Source organism: Panthera leo, chromosome F2 (assembly GCF_018350215.1).
Source record: "Panthera leo isolate Ple1 chromosome F2, P.leo_Ple1_pat1.1, whole genome shotgun sequence".
Classification (NCBI taxonomy): domain Eukaryota; kingdom Metazoa; phylum Chordata; class Mammalia; order Carnivora; family Felidae; genus Panthera; species Panthera leo.
The window spans coordinates 71692174-71707999 of NC_056695.1; the positions used below are offsets into that span (position 1 = coordinate 71692174).

Sequence of the window (15826 nt, forward strand, 5' to 3'; positions counted from 1 at the left end):
ACAATGATGTTTGAGTTGGCCTGGTATGTTTAAGAACAAAATAAAACAACAACAACAACAACAAACACCACCGCTAACAACTTTCAAAGACTTTCCTTAAATTCAGTAAGCTTTAAGTAAACAAATTTTTTAAGTATGAGCATATCCACTAATCTAGAAAAGGGAATATTCTCTCCTGAAAGAGACCTTTTAAGCACTATCTACCTGATTGTTAACAAGGGGCTCCTAATAGATGAACACTAAAATCTTTAAGAAAGAGGCTTTGCTAAACCAAGACTGATGCAATGTCAAGACTTCTACAGAACAATGGGTAAGACCTTCCAGTGTGACTAAACACACACACAGCAATTTTTTCAACAAGTACCATTCCGTATGCTGTGTATGTCTGAAACTTGACCTGTTTGCTCTTCTTTTATTTCTTTATTGAAGTTTAGATAATTCCAGATTTTCACTACTCGAGCCTAAATTTACAAACCAGATGACAGGAAAACATTTTCAAAAAATAACACGTACTAACTCTTTACTGATCGAAAATTATAGATGTATGTGTTAAAGCCGTATCTTAAAAAGACACAGTCCAACATGCTACACCCTACACTTCCTGGGATGAAATGGTGGGGGGAGTTATCTCCGCTTTTTTAAAATGTTTACCTATTTATTTTTAAGACAGAGTGAGTGAGAACAGGGGAGGGGCAGAGAGAGGGGGAGAGAGAGCATCCCAAGCAGGCTCTGCACTGTCAGCACAAAGCCTGACACAGGGCTCAAACTCACCAACCGTGAGATCATAACCTGAGCCAAAAACAAGAGCTGGACGCTTAACCAAATGAGCCACCCAGGCATCCCTCTTCACTTTTTGAAAACAGCCTTCCATATCTTACAGGCTTTCCTCCTAAGAATGAAATGGCCACGAATGGCCACAGGTTATCTAATGGGTTCAACAGATAAAACATCAGGACACACAACTACAAAAGCATCACATCACACAGGTTAACCTTATCTATTTCTCTCAAAAGAGCTGGTAATCCTTTAATGGAACTGGCTTTCCTAACCTTTAGAGGTTTTGCAGAGATAATCAAGTGGAAAACATTCAGTATTTCCAAATTTTGGCATACGGATGTATGTATATTGCCTCATGTTGTCTTCTATGTAATAAGAAGGGACTGTCATTTCCTGAAATCACTGTGTACATGCACACATAGTATTTGGTGCTAACATGTTTAAAACAGTGTATCTGAGTGTATTATTCTCAAAACACTACAAACACAAGAAGAGAAAGCAAATCAACAAGTTAAAATGTCTCCAAACTAGGCATTCAGTTTGGGCCATGTTAAATTTGCCAAGCAAAGAGCCTCCAAATGAAAATATGATGAGAGGGTCAATGGAGCACAAGTGTGGAGGTCAGGGAAGGTCAGCCCACAAATACTGCCCCTCCCTGTACCCCCACCACTTCCCATCTGGAGAGCGCAATCCAAAGACCAGGGATACTTGAGAAATCATTCAGAGGAACAGCAACAAGAGACCAGGGCCACAGTGTCCTAACCAGACTGTGACTGCAACATAATCTGGGCTCTATGTTCCTGCTGCTTGCCCTGCTGTGGTTACTGCTCACTTTCTGAACCTCTAATCTAATTTCTAATCTCTCCACCACCACCAATTCTGTGAGCTACCTGCCATCATGCAATAAACTCCTCTTCCATCCAAATTAACTTGTAAGTGTCTCAAACTTTTAACCAAAGATTCTTGAATGAATTCTAAAGAATATTCTGGACTCCTATAGAAAGCTAACCATAATTTCTTTCCTAATTTAAAGTCATTCCTACAAATAAGCAAAACTTAACTATGTTACGAATGTAACTTAGGACTCTGAATATAAACAATAAAGACACTCTGAAATTAAAGATTACAGAAATCATTTTTGAGACTTTTAAGAGGCACCTTAAAATTTATTAAAAGTTTAAGTTTCACAGTATAAAATTTGAACATTAAAAAGGTAGAACATTCAGAAAGAAGAGAAAATAGTAAGATCACATTAAAATGTTATCAGTCTAATAAAGAACTTTTAAAAAAACTTCCCAGAAAAAGAACAATGAAACACATTTTGAGAAAGAAAAAAAAAAAACACTAAAGTGATAACTGATTCTTACAAAGTGTTCTTTCTGCAATAAAACACCTTTTTTCGTGTTATACATTCTAAAGTGCCCCAAGAACAGTACTGCATAGATTCTCTACCTGGGCCTACCTTTTCTTTAGATCCCTAATTCATATGCTTTCCTTACTGAAAAACAAGTAAAATTACTTTTCATTCTTTATGAAAATATTTCATGTTCCAAATCAAAAGTGGAATTTTCAGTTATACTAAAAATCAACATTTCTTACATCCTGGATAGTAGCCTGTCGTCATACTAAATCCCTTAATCCATTTGATATTTTGAAGGAATACATTTAGAAGAAGCAAAGCAGATATTAAGGAGAGTAAGAATGTATTTAGAACTTCAGAAAGCAGCACTATAATAAGGAGGGAAAGGGGTTATCAATATTTGCGAAACCTACTCTGTACCAGGCATTTTGCTAGAGACCATAATTTTTTCATAAAACAATGAAAACCAGACGATGTTACCCTTTCCACAAAAAGTAAATGAGGGGCGTGCCTAGGTGGCTCAGTCCATGATCTCAGAGTTGTGGAATCGAGCCCCGCACTGGGCTCCGTGCTGATGAGAGGAGGCTGCTTGAGATGCTCTCTCCTTATCCTCCCCCCCCCCCCCCACTCAAAGTAAATAAACTTAAAAAAAAAAAAAAAAAAGGAAAGGAGGAAAACGAACCTCAAAAGCTGATTTACTTACCTCATGTCAGTGCTAATAAGGGCTGACGTGACTCAAGCACAGATCTGCCTGGTCCCAAAGATAATGACATTTTATCCACAATAAAATGCCTCAATGGGAACATTCTTCCTGTAAAAATTTGTTTTCATTGATAGTTTTCTTTATTACAAAAAACAACTGTAGCCATCACCCTGAACAAGCAGAACCTATGGGATGTAACCATAAAGCAACTTTTTATCTACCTCTGTCCTTTATTCTGTGGTGACAGTTCAATGTCCCTGAGCTTTTATTTAGGCAAGCCTATGATTCTGGTCATTTTTGAGTTATAAAAACTGTCAGAATTTAGAAATTGATAGACCCAGTTTAGTGTAATTATCAACATTTTTCTTCCAGTGCTACAGCTTCTGCCCCGTCCCAGCTGGGCCTGCAGCTGGCTACCCCCAGGCATTACAGCCCCTCCCTTCCACTCTCCTAACCCTGGGGTAGCAGTTAAGTGTCACTAGAAGGCATGGGCACACTCAGCTCAAAAAGTATTTAAAACTGATCTACTGAGAGAATGCTTTCAGGAGTCCCACGGAAGCTCTCCCCCACTCCGGCACTGGGAATCCCTCACTGTAATACCCTGATGCGGGATAATGCATCTCCTGCGGGAATCCAGCCACTTCTTCCCCCCTCTCTGCCTCACACCGCCCCAATCCTATGAGCTTCCCCTCCCTAGTAGCCCTCATCCGGTCTGTAGGAAACACGCACCTTCCCCCAAAGAACTCTGGGAGGATGGGCCGAACACCCATACAGTAACCTCGCTTTGCTGTGCCACCAGCACTGATAGCTTATCTTTCATTAGGGCACAGTGAAACAAACATATATCCGCTGTCTCCCCTGAAATGCAGAGTTACATATTAAGCCATCCAAATAGTTACCAGAAAGCTTCTGTACTTGAGGGGGAGCACACCAAGAAGGGAGGGGGGAAGTTAGAAGAAACTCCTAGCACAGGGCCAGCTGGGTGGCTCAGCTGGCTAAGCGTCTGCCTCTTGATTTCAGCTCAGGTCATAATCTCTTGGTTTGTGGGATGGAGCCCCACGTCAGGCACTGCACTGACAGCTCGGGTAAGATTCTCTCTCTCCCTCTCCCCCACACTCACTCTCTCAAAATAAACATTTAAAAAATATTTTTTAAAAAAATCCTAGCACACTAACAACTTGGTTTACAAACACTTTTCCAATTTCCAACAACCTTGTTCAAAAACTATTCTAATTTCCAACTTCTTGAATCTTTACACTAACAGATGGGGTAGGTACTAGAGCATTTTCCTGCTCTTTATTTGGCAAGACCTGCATGGTATCCTTACAACTCTCTTTAAAAATGTGTACCTACTGACCGAGGGCCAAACTCAGAAAAAAAGAGCTCCATTTCAACATATTACCTGACATATTTAGCACTTTACTAAATTTTCCACAAAAAGGAGGAAGAAAAATCCATAATCCCACCACGTAGTTATTAGCCACAGTTAACCCTCAAGTGCGCTGCTTTCCTTTCTGTAAAGAGTCCATTTGTCAATTGAAAATTTCTTCTTTCCAGTTTTCTTTTCAAAATCCTGTCCTCAAACCCCTCATTTATATAATTTCATCGAACAATCCAGTTTCCCACACAATTTCGGTGTGCCCTTTTCAAATACCAAATTTCCACTAAGCCAATGTAAAGGTAGCTTTCTGAAACTTGTGACATTGTCACTCCCCAAACTCAAAACCTGTAATGGCCCCCCACTGCCAGAGATTAAACTTCAATCTTTTAAAATTATGTATGGGCACCTGGGTGGCTCAGTAGGTTGAGTGTCCGACTTCAGCTACGGTAATGATCTCACGATCCTGGGTTCGAGCTCTGCGTCGGGCTCTGTGCTGACAGCTCAGAGCCTGAAGCCTGCTTTGGATTCTGTGTCTCCCTCTCTCTCGCTGCCCCTCCCCTGCTCGTGCTCTGTCTCTGTCTCTCAAAAAATTAAATAAAACGCTAAAAAAATTTTTTTTATGCATAATCTGTACAGTCTCCTATACACGTTACATCTCTAAACGTGACTTTAAATATATAAAGCATACTGCAAGAAACGTGTGAATGCCAGGGGAGTTTCTGACCATTGGATCCAACATACACTCAAGATGGGAAAGTGTCTCAGGATTTGGCCACAGTTCCACAATGACCACTGAATGTATCTCAAGATCTCAAGATCTCAAGATCTCAAGGACTACAGATTGAATCCGCAAAGTGCAAAACCGCAAAGAGAGTTCTTCCTTTATTAACGTGGTAAAAACAAACTTGCAGCAGGGAGTAGTCCTCATATGACTGCAAATAAAACTCTATCACCACACATATAATATTTACTGGCTCCACACTCATAACTACAACTGCCAAAAAGTTAATCTAATGTTCAAGAGCAGATTTATGGAAACTTTAAATGTTTAAAACCGGATTTGGGGATTAATTTTATTAACGTTTCACACATAATCTGCCATCCATTCACAGAGCACACATTAAAAAACTTGTTTTAAAGTCATCTTTCAACAGATGAAGTGAGAAATAAATTCCAATTAACATGCTACCAAGTAAAAAAAAGCACTTATAGTTCTTAGCCCAAAGAATCTTTGCTCTTCTCAGAAGTCTATGTCAGTAAAAACTCACAGAATTACAGAAGTGCCTAAAAGAAAGAAAAATAATCAGTTCTCTCTTAAAGCTGACAATAAATGTATTCACTCAAAAAGTACACGAGAACAATGAGTGTGGGCAAATACTGATGTGCCTTTATGTATAATTGTGGAGGATGTGTGTTCACTCATACAACACGCATACATGTGCGAGATATCTGGAGAGATGTTCACCATAACAGTGACTGCTTAGTGACTTTTGCTTTGTTCTTCTACTTTCCCATTTTGTTTCCATTTTTTTTTATAAATGAACATATACTTTTACAAGAAAAGAATGCTATTTGTGTTATTAAAACACGGCACGAAAAGCTACAGTAATCAAGACATGAGGTACTGGCAGGAGGATAGACATGTAGACCAATAAAACACAAAAGTGAGTCCAGAAATAAACCCATATATCTAGGGTCAAATGAATATCAACAAAGATACCAAAGCAATTCAATGAAGGAAAGGATAGTCTTTTCAACAAATGGCGTGAGACAAGTGGGTATCTATATACAAAAAGATGAACTTAAGAAATTTACCTCATACTACATACAAAAGTTAATTAAAAACGGATCACAGACCCAAACATTGGAGCTAAAACTATAAAATACAAAACATTTAGAAGAAAACAAAGGCGTAAATCTCATGTCCTTGGGTTGGGCAAAGACTTCCCAGAGAGAGCACCAAAAGCATGATCCTTAAAAGAAAAAGATAAACTAGGCTCATGAAAGTTCAAAACCCTTGCACCTCAAAAGATACCGCTAGGAAAATAACAAGACAAGGCACAGACTGGGAGAGAAATATTTGCAAATCACGTGACTTGTAACTGCTTGGGATAAACTGTCTACCAGCACCTGTTTAGCCCTACTTTACGACTCGAAGACGGTTTCCTATAACACTGTAAAGCAGTTATGCTTCTAAAAAATGCTCACTCATCTCTTCCTGTGAGACCCAAACAAGGTCCTAGTGAAAGAACTTCACTCAAAGTTCTGCTTGTATACCTCAAGCAGGAAGAATTCTGAAGTGTTTAAATACTGTTTTCAATTATTTAAAAGCATAAGCTATCAACCTACCCAAACCAGGCAAACTCGGAATGGTTTAAAAGAAATAAATTTGATTTTAATAAAACATATACAATTTTTTAAAGTTGCTGATAAGGAACACCGAAGATCAGCTAAAACAAAGTTCTTAAATGAACTTTTAATATGCTAATGGACTAGTAAGAAGGGGCCAGTGACACATACCAAAGAGAGAACACTGGCCAGTTGTCACCATGGCACAGACTATGATGGAACTTTTGGCACACCCAATTCAAAGGGTTGCCAACCCCAGGCTACATATTTTGACTACTGCTTCAACGTGCTGTTCTATAAATAAAAAGGAAAAGCTTTGGTTTAACTATATTCACATTGTAATGGAGGAAGTCCCACTTACTGAAGAGTATTTCCAAAATGCTTCAGCCCTAGATTCCCAGACATCAACCTTTTACTCACTAGTAACTCAGAAGTGGTGCCACAATAGCTAGAAGATTACCTCACACGTCCAGCTCTGTACATTCAAGTACACTCTAACCCGAAAGAATAGAATAAATGAAGCTGACTTTTCTGTATTTTAGAAAACTTGGTAAATAATATTTACATAATATCAGAACATATTAAATATTTAAGTCAAAACCAATTCAAATGTAACAATATTCAACATGTTAGCTTTTAAAAAACTTTTTTAATGTTTTTATTTATTTCTGAGACAGAGAGAGACAGAGCATGAGCAGGCAGGGCAGAGAGAGCTGTCAGCACAGAGCCCGATGCGGGGCTTGAACTCACGGACTGTGAGATCATGACCTGAGCTGAAGTCCGACGCTTAACCGACTGAGCCACCCAGGCGCCCCCAACATGTTAGCTTTTAAAAGAATACTGTTTAAATGTTTGTTTATAGAAAATAAACTGGAAAGGAGTTAGAAAATGCCAATTGATAAAATGAAGCTCAACCTCCTTTTAAAAAGATGACAAATTCAAAGTTTAAACTTCCCTCCAACTATGCTAGCTTCTCTTAACTCCCCTAAATCTATATTGTCCCAAGATCTAAAGGAAAAGACACATCGTGGGGCGCCTAGGTGGCTCAGTTGGTTAAGCATCCAACTTTGGCTCAGGTCATGATTGTACAGCTTATGAGTTCAAGTCCCGCGTCGGGCTCTGTGCTGACAGCTCAGAGCCTGGAGCCCGCTTCGGATTCTGTGTGTGTCTCTCTCTGCCCCTCCCTCACTTGTGCTCTGTCTCTCTGTTTCTCTCCCAGAAATAAACATTAAAAAATAATAATAAAAATAAAAAAGCCTTGTTAAAAATGTGTTTAACACTTCTGTTACAATTTTCCAGAATTTTAAGGCAAGAACTGCAGTATGATATAAACAAAAGCAAAGTAATCTCATACCTTGCAACACAAGATGGTTTTCTCACCTTTCACTTTAATTTAATGTCCCTGAAATTCTTAAAGAAAAAACACGTATGGGGGCTCCTGGGTGGCACAGTTGGTTAAGCGTCCAACTCTTGATCACGGCTCAGGTCATCATCTCACATGAGACAAGAGCCCCGCATCAGGCTTTGCACTGATAGTGCAGAGCCTGCTTGGAACTCACTCTCTCTCTCTCTCTCTCTGCCCCTCCCCTGTTTTGCTCTTGCTCCCTCTCTCTCAAAATAAATAAATAAAATGCTTAAAAAAAACACACACACACATCTGATTTTTTTCAAATCAAAAGATGTCTGGACACGTCAGTCATTCCTTTTTGAGTAAATGTTATTAGTTATCAACTTACCTTGGAGAACATGCACCTCAAAATTCCACCAAAGTCATCATATATACGTTTGCCTCAAAATGCAGATCAAGAATACCAATAACAACACGTACTGTGTTCCTACCACATGCCAGGTACTTTCTTAAGTCAGATTTATTGAGGTATAATTTACATATGTTGAAAAACAGTTCTCCAGACAATTTTTTTAATGTTCTGTAAGCAGAGCAACACTGACCCACTGCCCTTTGCTCTGGACTATATTTCCAAACAGCCTTGAAAGATAAAGATAAATGTTAACCTCTGGAGCAAAAGACAGGCATGCTTACTGTCCAGTATAATAAATACAATGTATCCCTCTAGAGCAAAGGGCAGGCATGACTGCTGCTCATTACAATACCCTTGGGTTCCCTGAACTCAGGGCTTCTCTCTGATTATGTAACCCACTACGTGTGCAAGTATTACCTGAGCATCAGGGAACCAGCACAAATGCTGAGCCTCCGGCTACCGCTACTGCTATTCATGGGTAACAAACTGCCCTTCATCTCTCCCCCAGGAGTCTGTTTTCGGTATACCAGCATCGATCAAAATGTGGCAGGGTAACTTACTAGCTTGCAAGAAGGTAAGATTTCAGACCATTATGGTTCTGGACGGTTTTGGGAATAAGGACAGGGTGCTGACAGAACCATCCATGACTTTCCAGAAGAGAGAGGATAAAGGCCACCAAGGGCAGAGTTCTAGGAAATGGGAAGACACCCGGGGATCTGAACGTGGTCCTAGTGGGAGATGGGGAGAAGGTGAGAATACAGATCCCTACTACTCTACCGATTAATGAATAGGAGTTGGACTAATGTTTAGAAACTGAGCAGTGAGAAGTGGAATTGAAATCACCCACCCAAATGGTGTTTGTTCATTCTCCTCCGGGCTGGCAGAGGAAAGGATGTGGCAAGACAATGTGGCAACAAGCCCTGTCTCCAGGTGAAAGGCAAGGTGGCTGTGACTGCTGAGCCAAGGAATCCCCAAAACTAAAATAGATTATGTAAGTAACGATCGCCTTGCTGCCAATACGGAGTTTTAGTTGCACCAAAAATATGAGAAGTTCCTTTGAACTACAAGGGAATGACCAAAAGTGAACACAAAGCTTTGATTTGTGGTACAGACAGCTTCTCTCTCCCTCCACGCTCCCATCTCTATCCCACTCTACCTCCACCCCCAAACTCTTCTGCTTTACAGAAAAAAATGATAAAGGATGGAGTTGAGGTCTCTCTGACACCCAAAAAGAACTGAAGGCCATAAATACCCCTATTGGGCTGCCTATACCCCTATGAGGAACTACAGAGACGGACTCAAAGTTTTAAGGTTCTTTTACATGTAGCAACCCATGTCATCACCAACCTACCTCGTCCCATGAGAGGAGGGAACATCCAGATTCAATTAATAGGGTCTGGGCAGGATTTACACACAGATGGGAAGAAAAATCAGTATCATGTAAGAGTAGGGCTCTTTGGGCGAGTTCAATGTCCTATTGTTGCTGCCTCTACAATCCAACACATAATAAGAATTGGTGTGTTATATGCTTGTACTTGCCCACCCTGTAAGTGCCAGAGGGGATTCTCCCAATCAGGAAGGGCTGCATGTAGAAAAATGCTAGTGCCTTTGGGACCCTACAACCCTAATGGCCGTTTCTATGTACAAGTCTCTGTAACTTATGATTTTACTGCTTAGACCCTCTGACAAAGGGAGGCAGACAGTCTCCCCCTGGAAGTCCCCCTGTGGGTTCTGAACTCTTCGCCTCCCTGACACAACTCTCTGGCATATACTCCTTCTCTAAGGTAATTGTTAGCATGCTACTGGCCTCTTGTGGAAACTGAATGCCTGAGTCATTCATGGAGACCTCACGATCCCCAGCCTGATGTTCCTGCTTTGGTTTTCTAATCTACTACTCCCCCTTGATTTACTCTAAATGGTAGTTTTAAAAATGGGTCACATGTGCCCAAGCTTTCAAACCTCCAGACTTATCTTACAAAAACAGCACTGATCATTCACTTTACCAACTCTGTCTGCCAAATAAAGGACCCAAAAGCATGAAGTATCAACTGTCAATGTTAGGTGAGGCTCCTCTTCTCTCCCCAAATCAAATTATTTGGAATCCTGAGCAATCACTGCAAAACAAGATAGGTAAGAGTTTAATCCAGTACAACAGCAGCTGATAAAAGCAGATTTTTCTTTTACTTCCAATCAACCTAGATCCCGACAGGGGGTGTTTTTGAAAGCGGTTTCCTGCATGGTTTGTCCCCTCAGTCATCGTCCACAGAACTCTGAGAAGCTGCAGGAATATGCAGGTGCGGACTCAAGGCCTGGCTTCATTTCCAGCATCGCGGAAAGGGACTATATGTCATGGGGCAAAGCCCTGTGCTTGGCTATGCCACCTGGACAGAGCCCAGGGAGAGTGACCTCCTGGGAGTACCCACGTGGGTCCTATATTCCTACTTGGGGACAGGTCAACTCCATGACTAACCATGTGGAGAGAGTCAACTCAAAATGCGTCTTTGAGAAGGCATCTGGCTTTGTCTTAGCCCCAGGAGCATCTCAATTTTACATGAAACAGTAACAAGACCTCTGGGGAAAATTTATCACCTACTCTACCACCAGAAGCAAAGTTACAGCCTCTACAGAGCCTACATCCAGTAAATCATCAAATCTTATGGAGTTAACACCACTGCTCCACTGTCAACACTCAAATACTGAGCACTATCAATTCTTTCCTGGACTTTGGCAACAGCCTCTTAACTTGCCTACCTGTACTCAATCTTACTTCACCTTCAATCCATTCTCCAGAAGCTGTCAGAACAGGCTGAGTATTTCACTCTCTCCCCCTTAAAATCCTGTAATGGTTTCCCCATAGCCTTCAGTCCAAACTGACCTAAACTTGTTAACATGACTCACGCAGCCAGCCTTACAGTTTACCTATTATGTACCTCTTACCCACCCCTCCTTTACATCATACAAAACCAGATCCATTTCTAAAATGTACCTGACCTCTCTTATCTCCAAGCTTCTGCTTCTCCTTCATCTTATGCCCATGCGTTCTTCCTTTAGCCTGACTGACTACTGGTCCACTTTGCAGGTTTTAATTCAGATAGCATTACAACATGGGCTTTTAAGACTCATAAGACGAGGTACCTATGGAACAAATAGCAGTGAATTCACATTGTCTATTTTTCTCTATCTTCTACTCTAAGGAGGGACCACTAATATTTATCCACTGTTAATATAACCCTGCTTAGGTGCTCATTAAGTATTCAGGTGATTAGGGACTCCTGGGTGGCTCAAGTCAGTTAAGCGTCCAACTTCAGCTCAGGTCATGATCTCACGGTCCATAGGTTCGAGCCCCGTGTCAGGTTCTGTGCTAACAACTCAGAGCCTGGAGACTGCTTCAGATTCTGTGTCTCCCTCTCTCTGCCCCTCCCGTGCTTGCACGTGAGTGCATGCGCATGCTCTCTCTCAAAAATAAATAATAAACATTAAAAATTTTTAAAAATGGGGGTGCCTGGGTGGCTCAGTCGGTTGAGCGTCCGACTTCGGCTCAGGTCATGATCTCACGGGTCGTGAGTTCGAGCCCCGCGTTGGGCTCTGTGCTGACGGCTCAGAGCCTGGAGCCTGTTTAGGATTCTGTGTCTCCCTCTCTCTCTGCCCCTCCCCTGCTCATGCTCTGTCTCTCTCTGTCTCAAAATAAATAAAACATTAAAAAAAAAAATTTTTTTTTAAATGTATTCGGGTGATTAATAACAATCCTATACCAAGTACTGTGCTAGCGGTCAAAAAAAATACATTATCAAAAACAGGTTTTTAAATCACCATTCAGCTTAAAAATACATTATTTTAATAAAATTATATTCTGCCCTCCCTATCACATTGCACTGAAATTAAATTAAGAATGTCATATGAGGGGCGCCTGGGTGGCTCAGTTGGTTGAGCGTCTAACTCTTGGTTTCGGATCAGATCCTGATCTCAGGGATCCAGTCCCACGTTGGGCTCTGTGCTGAGAATGGAGTCTGCTTAAGATTCACTTTCTCTCCCCCTGCCCCTCCTCTTCCCCACTCACATTCTCTCTTAAAAAAAAAAAAAAAAAAAAAAAAATCACTTCAAGACCTGTTAAATCACAGATTTCATCTAAATTAGTGCCTTCAAATTCTCTATTCCTCTCACACACAGAGAAATGACATAAATAATTGCCAAATAATTATATCTAGGAATATATAACTCTTTTCATAGCAAGTGTGTCCTAAAATTGACCTAAATAAGCATTCAATGTGAAGTGAATTATCTAAGAACATGCCAATTTTTGATTGGAAGAAGTATTATTCTAAGCACAGTGAAGAGTATCTTTATCAGTCTAAACTTAACACAATACCAGACAAAATGTACCAACTAGAATATATCTAGTAGAGATTACTTGCATGGCAGAAAATAACTGCACAGGATTAAAAACTTCAGTGTTGCATACAACAGTACACTGAACAGCATCTCTTCAAAATAAATAGCTACAAAAATGTATCTTTGCATTAGGTCTTCACTTAAACAAAATCACGCAACATCTTTGAAAAAAGCCATTCTCACCCATGGTACCACAATCAGGACGTGGGATGTGTCACAAGAAATGTGTATATTTAAAGAACCAACGTTCTAAGAATGACTTCCTTGTTGAAAAGTTTTACAAATGTCACTCATTTGCATTCCAATATATTTACATGAGTGGGAAACGAGTGAACCTACAGCTAGTTAACAGGAAATCATAATCCTGTACATGCTCACAAGACAGCAGAGAAGAAGTGAACATTTTCCATCCTGTGTGTCAGCTGAAAAAGCCTTTAGATTGGCTGTTTTAAGTATGCCTTCTAAGTATGTAATATAAAATACAGGACCTCAAATTAGTACTTCGAAACCAAATTTTAGTAAAGACTATAAATCATAGAGGCCTGGGTTTATGCCAGCCTTCCTCACCCTACTTGGGAGCATACTTGGACAAGATACCTAAGCTCTCTGAGCCTGACATTCCTAGTGTTAATTAGGAATTAACTAGGAATTAACGTATACCATGCAGTTGTCATAAAACTACCTTAACGTATATAAAAAACTTGGCATACAATAAGCGTTCACTATTACAGCATAATAATTAAAGAGCCAAGACCAACTTCTATCAGTAAGTAGCTGTGTCACTTTAGTGTAACCTCAGCTTCCTAGTCTGTGACATGGGAATATGAATAACCCTAACAGGGTTGTTGTAAAGACTGAATGTCTTAGAACTCAACCTGGCAAGTAGTAAACGCTAGGTGTTAGTTACTACTAACATTATCATTATCACTGAAACATTACATAACCACTGTCACAGTACTTAAGATACCTTCCATTTCTGCCACCTGAAAAAATAGCTCTTGAAAAATTAACTTAATTTTAGGAAACTGATCATAATATAAGATAAGCTTACACACCCAAGAGTTTTTATGCTGATTTTAAGTGCACAAAATGTTATCTGAATTCATTGCTCATGAATACTGACAAGACACATGAGTCAAATAACCATTCTAAATGAACAATCCACTCAATGGACTAAAGCATAACACAAAATATATGTGTACTGTACTTTTTTCCCAAAGATCCCAAAGCAGTTTAAGTAATCAAATATAGCAATCCTCGAAATACTTGAGAAAACTGCAGCTGAGACCAATCAACATTTTCCCCAAACCTTTTGCCACATAATTACAAAATGATGTTATAATCAAAAACTCTTTGACCTTGCCGTTCTTTCAATTATTCAAAACATTGGAATATCTACTGAGCATCAGTCTAAATTCTGACACAGTAATAGAAAAGGAGAGATGAAAAATAGTGGGAATGCCACTAACAACATAACTAAATATTTCCAAATATTGTAATTTTGTTTTCCTTAAATAGTGAAAGAGCAAATTATAGGCTCTATAAGTTGAGTGCGTCAATACTTAATAATTTAAGTAACCTCATTCAAGTGACAGTCCAGTCAGTATTTTCACTAAGGAAACCAGGAGTAAGACGATAGAAGCTTCCCTCTGTACTCCCCAACTACTTACTATGGTAAATGACCATTCCAAATATGAGTTAAATAATCCCAAGAGTGACACTATGTAACATATTTTTAACCCATATTTGGGGAAAGCTCAGAAAAATGGGACACCGTAAGTTTGATTTTGTTACATATCACCTGTAATCTATATAAACTATATTTGCTTAATCTTAGAATCTGCAATTATATTTTTGCCAGGGCAACTAGAACGAATTTACTAATCATGTCTCCCTTGGCTGAACCAGTTTCTTAGGAGAGAAAAATCTAGCCTCTCCTCAATTATCAAACGATCTAGAATTCATACTATAAAGCCAACATCTTATGAAGCAAGAGTTTCCTCTGGAGCAGCTACATAACTGTTAAAAGTTTTACGGAATTGGAAAAAAAAAAAAAGTTATCTAACAAAATTGCTCTGCCAAAAGAAATGCAATCCTAACTATGAGTTAAGAAATCTTACTGCTAGGGGCGCCTGGGTGGCTCAGTCGGTTAGGCATCCAACTTCAGGTCAGGTCATGATCTCGCAGTCCTGGAGTTCGAGCCCCGTGTCGGGGCTCTGTGCTGACAGCTCAGCTCGGAGCCTGGAGCCTGCTTCGGATTCTGTGTCTCCCTTGCTCTCTGCCCCTCCCCCACTCATGCTGTGTCTCTATCAAAACTGAATAAACATTAAAAAAAAAATTAAAAAAAAAAAAGAAATCTTACTGCTGGAGTGGTTACCCAAAACCTAAAAGAGAACAAACAGCCAAGTGCCTTTTTAATACCTAGCTCCCCAGAAAGGCTGTTAGAAAATGGTGATGTCAACATTGATAGCAACTGTATCATACTGATATGCAGACAGGTATACCTCAGACCTAAAAACCTTCCTTTGACTTCATTATTATGGACTATGACGGTCCCATGAAAAAATGGCGGGGGGGGAGGGGGGGGGGGCTCTCATTTCATTTTATGAATGCTGATCAAGCAGTGTTACCCAACTACAACACTTCACAAAGGGGCTATCAAATAAGTCCCAATTATCAAGGTGTTCTAGACAGGAAACTTCGGTTTCTATCATTAAATACAATTAAAGAATTAAAAGGATCAGTGTGTTTTTCTTGAGGTACATTTGTCTAAAGTGATTTGCATGAAGTCCCCAAAGACCCAAGTGATTGAAATTCCTTTAGCTATATAAAACACTCCTCTGGAATGTCTGTCAGCCAAATTGCAAGACTGTAAGAACACAAAATTGACTGATACACATTTTCCACATAAAGATTAAGTTGGAAAGGGATGGCAAACTCAATAAATTTGCAGGAAGGGGGTTAAAAAGCGTAAACAAATTCCAAAAATCTTTGTCTTATCCAGAACAGCACTTTGTGGTACTGCAAGAATTCAGACATTTCATCAGTATTCCGCACACCAGGGGACACTCAATAACTACTGCTGACAAATTAGACGAGAAAAAGTC

The 15826-nt window shown here is 39.9% G+C and overlaps 1 protein-coding gene and 1 non-coding gene across 7 annotated transcripts in view; both read right to left on the reverse strand.

Moving 5' to 3' along the window:
* Nucleotides 1-15826, reverse strand: part of CYRIB (CYFIP related Rac1 interactor B) — a 133080-nt gene that overhangs the window by 61765 nt on the left and 55489 nt on the right. The window lies entirely within an intron of this gene.
* Nucleotides 10554-10758, reverse strand: LOC122211310. Its single transcript, XR_006198620.1, has one exon. It is a non-coding gene; the product is annotated as a small nucleolar RNA SNORA73 family (small nucleolar RNA).